Below are 8,034 nucleotides of genomic sequence, written 5' to 3'. Positions count from 1 at the left end.
CCTGTGCCCTGAGATGTGGCACAGCCCTCTCTGGATGGCAAGTGAGCTGGCTCAGGGTGGGCTGCAGGGACCCCTGGGCACACGTAGCAGTACCTCCACATGCTGTCTCCCCTCCAGCCCCATGGATGTTGCCTGACAAATTACAGCCAGTGACGCTGCTGTTAATGGAAATATCTCTTGGAATGGCTTCATTCAAATCACACTTCTCTGGCAGTGCACAGGGAGAAAGGTGGGTGGAAGAAAAAAGGCAGAGACAGCCCAGTAGCAAATATTGACACCAAACAATAACAAAATATTATTGTACAAACCCAAACAGTGAACAGGTGAATCTATGGATGAGCATAGCCCAGGAGAGGGCTTCAGACTCATGCATTCATGTTCACATTTCTAGTGCTAAAGAATACGCTTGCAGAAATGGAAACTGTGTAAGAACAAGTTGCAGAAACCGAGAGGAGGTAAGTAAAAAACACCAGTCATTTATAATTATGCAGGAGGGAAGATATTACCAGATATGATAATGCACTAATGCAATTGCTCAGTTTGGGGCTTGTTTGTTTGTTAGTTTTTAATGAGGATACTCTCACAGGCCTCCCTTAACTCTCAACAAATACTTTCTTAATTGGGTGCCCAGCACCAGTGCGGATTAGATTTACACTCAACATTCACAGTAAAGCTTAATCTTGAGTCACATTAGCCCATGAACAAAAAATAATCTCTACTTTGTTACAGTCATACATACAGCAATACAAAGTTGACAGTCACACTACCTGCCTTGCACAGGTTCTCCTACACTTAACTATCTGCTTTTCTCCTCTTCTACATTTTTGTTCTTTACTGAGGGAGGAGTGGTTTATGATGGAAAATAAACAGCTTGTTGTACCTTCTCTCCCCCTCTATTTAATTCATCAGGATGCATGTGCTTTCTTAATGAAGCCACCCATGATTTCCACTGCGTACTATTTTGTAGTGCAAAGTCGCTGCTCTCCAACACGTGCATTTCTGCTGGGTAGGCGTAGGTCAACCACAGTTTCCCTGAGTTTTCCTGACGAATGCCAAGCAAGGCCTTTTACTTGGCAGACAGCAAATTTGCAAAAGCACCTGCTAGCAGGAGCAAGGGAGGGTATGGAGTACTCCACTAGCTGCCTAAATAACCTGAAAACCTGTCCTTCAGTCCTGCCTCAGATCTCCAGTTTTGATTTGTATTTTCCTACCCTGTGCGATGTGGTCCTGATAACCTCAGCCAGGCAGTACTTGGGTACTTCCAGCAGCATGAAGCAGTTAGATGGATGTACAGGTTATGAAATGTTGATCCAATTCCCTCACTGAAATCAACTGCCCACAAAATATGGACATCCTCTGAGAGCACGAATAGCACCCTGACTTGTAAAAGCAAGATACCAGGAATCTGAGAGAAAGAGCCTAAAGCATCACTCATTTGTAGCACCAGCTTTACTTAGGAGAAAGGAGACGCTGACTGGGCTGTGGAAATACCTGCAAGGAAGTTTGCGAAAGCGCATTTTCACCCTGTGCTTCATATGCAGAAATGCTATACTATTTAGTCACTTGGATGATGACTGGGAGACACATTAGCATGAACTATTATGGAGATGAATGCCTCAATTTTAGGAATTCATATCCTAGTTGTTACTCTGAGAAAATTGCTATGGACATAGATTGAAGCTGAGCCCAACTAATAACTTAAAAATCAGATCTCTGGAGTAGACATGAAGAAGCTGCAGAAAACGAAACAGGAGTTTGATACAAAAGCAGCCTTAAAACCAAAACCATTTTCACCAGCGTGATATATACATCTTTGCTTAACTGATTATACATTTTCTTCGTTGGGCAAAAGGGATTTGAGACATGCAAATTCTAGCTTAGGGATGAGTTGTGCCATGTCACACTTGCTCATGAGTAATCCAATTGACCTCCCCAGGCCGCCTCATGTGAGCAAGCGCTCCTCACCGCTGCTGCGGGTTGCACAGGCGTGGGGTGTCAGTGCTCTTCTGCATCTGCACCACCGCGGCTGCCCCGCTTTGGCACGGGGGCTTCGTCAGGCTCCTCTGAGCATCACAATGCCGCGCTGAAACACAGGGGAGAAGTGTCCTGGGTGACACATTTGTTTGATTAGTTCTCTTAGGATACTCATGATACTTTTTTTCATGATCCTAGAAGGAACGTTTCAAGGTTACTCTGCGAGAATAATCAATCTTTTAAAACACACAAGTTCTCTAATTACATGTGAAAAGAAAACAGAAAAAAAGCGGCGTGTGTGCTGTGGCAATGAAAGAAGCTAGTAAAGTCAGCACAGCTGAGCCCCTTATTTTGTCTTTTCACCCAATGTCAGACAATTAGGTCCGTGAACAGTAAAAAAAAAGGGGGGGGGGGCGGGAGATAAAGAAAGAAGCATGTGGTTAATTTTTACAACACAGTGCCCAAATGAAAAGAGACCACTTGGCTTCATCTAACTTCCCATCTTTGTAGTCTGAAGAATGCTGCAGCACGCTACTGGTACCTGCCTGTAAGGTAACTAGTAACTGGCTTCCATAAACACTACATTTACCAGAAGAAAAAACCAGTAAAAATCCCTGCTTAGTTCACTGCTCATTATACAAGCCAAATTGCAAAGAGATTTTTTTTTTCTCTGCAATGAAGCAAATGGAAGAGCCAACACACACAAATATGCATCTGTTACTAATGAGATGTTTACAGCCCCTGCCCTGCCAATTGCATGCATGTAATACCTTCCTGCGTCCTTACCTATAGAGCTCTGGTTAAGAGACAATAGGTGCAAATTAATGTCTAAACAGACATTATCTCTTCAAGCCTGGACATGACTTGAAGCCTTGTTAAATATTTTTAAATGCCACAGCTTTCTAGTGAGGTTTTAAAACCTTTCTTCCACTCTTTGTTGATGGTAAAAATGTTCGGGGGACGGGACAAGATATTTATAACAACAGGACATTTTGCTCTGCACTTTGTTTTAGCGTGTGGGGGGAATAATAATTGTATTCAGACTTGAAATGGCTTGGGTTACGCAGTTCAGAGCACAAGCACCTGCAGCAAATTAATTTGTTGTAGCACATTTATTATCTCATAGCTTCTATTTAGGCTGCAGCTGTTGCTATTATGTTAATAATGTTTTTTATCATCACTGTATACAACAGGTTATGGTAATACAGAAATTTTGGGGCGTGGGGTGTTGGTTTGGTTTTTTTTTAAATTTTATTTCTCAGAAAGAAAAAAGATGGGGAGAATATAACACATAAGCATTGATCAGGCATTTAGCCTTCTGTTTATTAGCTGATTTGAAAGAGAATGGGCAAGAGAAATTAGAAAAGAGTAACAATAGACAAAGATGGCGCGTGCAGAATTTGTGAAAGCAAAAAAGAAGAAGAGATGGAAAAAAAGAAAGAAAGAAAGAAAGACCGAACACCGCAGTGCTGGGGTGGTGAGTGTTCGGGTGGGGGCGGGGAAAATGCTGCAGTTTTCGTGAAATAATAAGGTGGAAAAAAAGGCATACAAAGAGTAGGTTTTTCATTGTCTGTAAAATATAAACACAGATGAATTCTGTCTTTGGTTTGTTCATGCTTTTCACTCTGCACAGCAGGGATGTTCTTAAGAAGTTGCCCTCTGCGAAATTTCACTAAATGGAAACCGTGGACCCTGCATGATGCGATTATAATCACACCAGCCATTCTTTTTACATAATTTTTTGTTTAAAATCCAGTAATGCTTCTTGTTTTTAAAACATATATCTATATCTATAGAAGCATCTAAAACAGCGCTGGTTTATGTCCCCCCAGCAAAGTGCAAGCTGAAGCTATAACTGGCTGTATCCCATCCGCAAATCTCCATGGACTCAAAAACAATATGAAAATTTTTAGCTGACAAGAACATGTCTGCTGCCTGCAGTCACTGCAATAGCTCACCATGTTGCCTACTAACCAAAAGATCAAAAATTATCGATTTCATGGCGCTGCGTGCTTGGGATAGAAAAGCTACTTTAAAATTTGCATTATTTAAGAAATGAATTAAGAGAAAAGACTCATGTTTTAGAGCACTTTGGAACATAAAAATGGCTTTATGTTTTAATCTTATCAATGATTTACTATAATTCTATTATTTTTAGCAGCTGGGGTCTGGAAATGATTTTTTTTTTGCCGATGAATTTAGGATTTTGCCGCAGTATACATCTGCAGTCCCAGAATCCTCTGGTAAGATAATCCCTCCTGCGATGGGGAAACGCCTTTAACCTTTTCGTGAATGAAAAATATGCAACCATTTTGAAATAAAAAGGGGTAAAGAATGATGATTTCTAAGAGCTGGAATGAAATTTACTGTGAATTGAAAGAACAAGGAAAGGAAAACATACTGTAATCGCGTTGTGGCGTTGGAGTTTCTAGCTGTTGTCTCCATCGCTCCTACCCTTTCTCCAACGGTGTCCGTAAATATGCCTGGAGTATGGTGTTACCCATATCTCACGCGGCTGAGAAATCGAGAACCAAGACATTAAGAAATGCAGCGCTTCCTTGCCATCACTGCGGAAATGCTACAACCACCACAACCTCCATGCTGCAGGCTTTAAGGAAAATTTTGATTACTGGTCATTGAAATTCATTTGACCAGTGGATTCGTAAGATGACCAGGGCTGCGTTAGGGGAGCCAAGCCTCTAGAAAGCATGAGGTGTTTACAGCTGCTCGGGGCTTTCAGCTAGTAAGGGAGAGGGAATTTTTCTGCGGCATAAGGAAATTCTGAAGCCCTAATCCATGCGCAGCCTTGTTCAAATGAAACTACTACTCCAATAGTCTCATATTTTCAGACTGCACGGTAATTAAGAAAGAGTGGTCTGAACAGAAAAATCGGCTCTTAATGATTTATTATCTTATGTTTTAAGATTATATATTAGAGCCAATTACTTGGAATAAGGAAATCTGGCCTAAAGCTATTGAAAGAAAAAGGCAAAATTACAGATCAACTACCTTCTTAAAGACAGCTTCCTATATGAGTACAGCTATATATTTAGAGTATTGAAAATTAAAGGGTTACAACTCTTGGAAACGAGGGGTTTCATGTGGACAGAGTTTGATTAGGGACGAAGGAGGTCGGTGTCACACCTCTGCAACTGTTATTGTTTCTTCCTATGTTTTTGGACGTCTTTTCTGCCAGGGTGCCTGAACACAACCATTGCAATTGCTTTAAATGAGGAGTGTGAGACCCATAACCATTAAGAGACAGGCTCACAGAAATTTTAAATGAAAACTTAAATGCTGCCATAGACGCGATGATGACAACGTTTTGATCAGTATTGTGGATTTTTGCTTACATAATCATGCATTACATTTCGAATATAAAGCCATCTTGATATTTGCTTGGCTAGTAGTAATTAAAATATATGTATTGGGAGATGCAATGCTTCATGTTTAGTCTGTTCCATTGCTTAATATGCCAGTAATCAGATATTCTGATGAGTAATAACTCAGCTATTAAATCAGCTGGAGACTTTTTCTTAGTTTCTGAAACAAACCTGATAAATAAACTGTTGTAGGAATTCCTGCGTACCGAATTCAAGAAGGAAGTATTAAGGTATATTGCATTTATCCAAAACAGGGACACGGAGGGAAAGAACAACTTTTTTTTAATAATCAAATTGGTGGCCAATGACAGTTCTATTTCTGATGCTTGCAGCAACATTTACAGACTACTTCAATTTATGTCATTTGAACCAGTTAACAAGATTTTTTGATCATTATCTTCTGCACTAATTTATTACTAATTTGTAGGGTCTTTCTTTCCTTCAAAATGACCCGTATATACACACACTTTTTTTTTGCATAATTTTCAAGAAAAGTAAAATCTCACCATTATTTTTATGTTGACTAATTCTATTTTTCTTTGTCCATAAAAAACAATTTTTTTCCACTGGAACTGAGCCTGAATGGCATAGCTATTTACTTTAACAGAGTAAAGACCTTGATGTGTATTAGTAAAATGTAGTCTCAAGTATGAGGCAGAAGTTACATTGATTAGTCCTGTGTCTCAAAGAGCGTTTAAATACTGCAAGCATCCCCGTCTCTTCTCCTCTTCGCTCCTGTATGAAAGTGAGACTGTGACTTTTTTAATATACTACAACCTCACTTCGCTGGAAGAAGACTCCTTTACTTTTTGTCTTTCTGGTTAAGAGGACAAGAATGATGCGTTTTTTTGCTGACAAGTGAATATATATTTAGTCAGTGTCTGAAAAAAATATCTGTAGTTGATTCTTGAATATGTTCCTAGAGCATGCACAGTTAGAAGCCAATTATGCATACATTTTTAAGATCCATATGGGAAATCAAAGATTCAGGCCCAGAGCCCTAGATATTTCTGTAATTGGTAATTTTGCTTTGTCCTCATATTAGTACCATGGCTACTCATTTGTTACTATGTTCCTTACAAACATAGTTAAATGCCAGGATTTCAGAAGGAAAGGTGACCATCTAAGTTTACCTTTAGCTGTTTCTTATTTTTAATTAATGGGCTTCCTACGTTTTATCGTACTAAAAGTTGACTCTCCAAAAGCAGTGCTAAGGATGTAAAAAAAAAAAAAAAAAGGGGTTAACAAAAAGATTTAAATCATTATCTTTTAAAATTCAACCATGAAGCTCTCCTTTGCACTGAGGATTTCTTACTGCAAGGATACACAATGGACATGTTAGGAGACTGCTTGACCTTTTGAAAAAAATATGTCTGCAGCATATTCTTCTAGTGAACTGACACCAAAACAAACCTATTAAAGTATAAAAGAGCGCAGAGGAAACTTCTGAAGCTGCATAGACACACTCAGTGCTTCTTGGGGAGGAAAGGAAAAAAAAGTAGAAGAAGAAGAATAACCGGACTGTTCGTGAATTTACTGATGAAGCCCTGCACTGTAATATCCCATATAACATTTACTCTCCTTGTTTTGGTAGTGGAACTTGACACACTATATTTTAGAAAAATTAGAAATATAAAATGTATTTTAGAAACATTTTTACAATTGAAAGAACACCAACAAGTTAATCATAACTGCAATTCACCTATTAACATACTTGTTTTTCTGGAGTAGGGGTTTGGGGTTTTTTAAGGTGCAATTTTAGAAAATGTTTAGCTACCTAATAGCTAAAAATTGCAAAGCTGATACGAACCAAATTTCTATAAGCAATGTGTCTAGATGCAAAAGTATCCTAACCACTTAGCAGTGAAACAAATAGAGATTAAAATTACAACAACCCATGCAGAAGTAAAGCATCCCAAAATCAACAAGAGTTAAGCATTAAGTACTAAAGGCCTTATGAAATATATATATATATATATATATATATATATATATATATATATATATGTTGCATGTTTTAAACCTGTTTTTAAAAGGGCTAGTTCCAGTTGTCCTCGTCAGGTCAAAAAGAAAAGCGGTCCACAGTTCAGGGGCCAGAAGCAAAGACATGGACCATACCCCTCCTGCTCCTGCAAAATCCAGGCTCCAAAAGCCCCATCCCTGCAGACCTCAGGGGGTGGGATGGCACACAAAGAGGCTCTGAAAGGTATCTGGGACCATGCAATGCATCAAGGGCGTTCGGCTGATTCTACTGTTGTTATCAAGTACCCAATGGAATTGCTTATAGTGAATTTGGCAATAATGCCCTATAGAAACAGCACTTTGAACTTATATAGTACCTTTGATCCAGGGATCTAAAAGGAGGGGTCTGTCAGTATTACTATTCCCATTTTACAGAGGGTGAAACCGAGGCAGAGCAGATTTTCTCAAGGTTGTGGAAGAAGGCAGCTGAGAAAGGAAGGTGGACAAAGAAATTAACTCTTCCCCCACACACTGTTCTCTTTTTTTTTTTTATTGCTCAAGCCAATCTTCAGGAATACTTTCTCTGGCTCTTATCTTAAATGGGGATCAAATTTCTGGTGTCAAGAACAAGGTCCTTCTGCTCATAGCTGCACCAAATAACTCCCCAGGAAGGTGATGAACAATCACAGTCCACTGGCCTGATCCGGCAGAATTT

This window comes from Coloeus monedula (genome assembly GCF_965178545.1).
Source record: "Coloeus monedula genome assembly, chromosome: 1".
Lineage (NCBI taxonomy): Eukaryota > Metazoa > Chordata > Aves > Passeriformes > Corvidae > Coloeus > Coloeus monedula.
Note: the sequence above shows the minus strand (reverse complement) of the source record.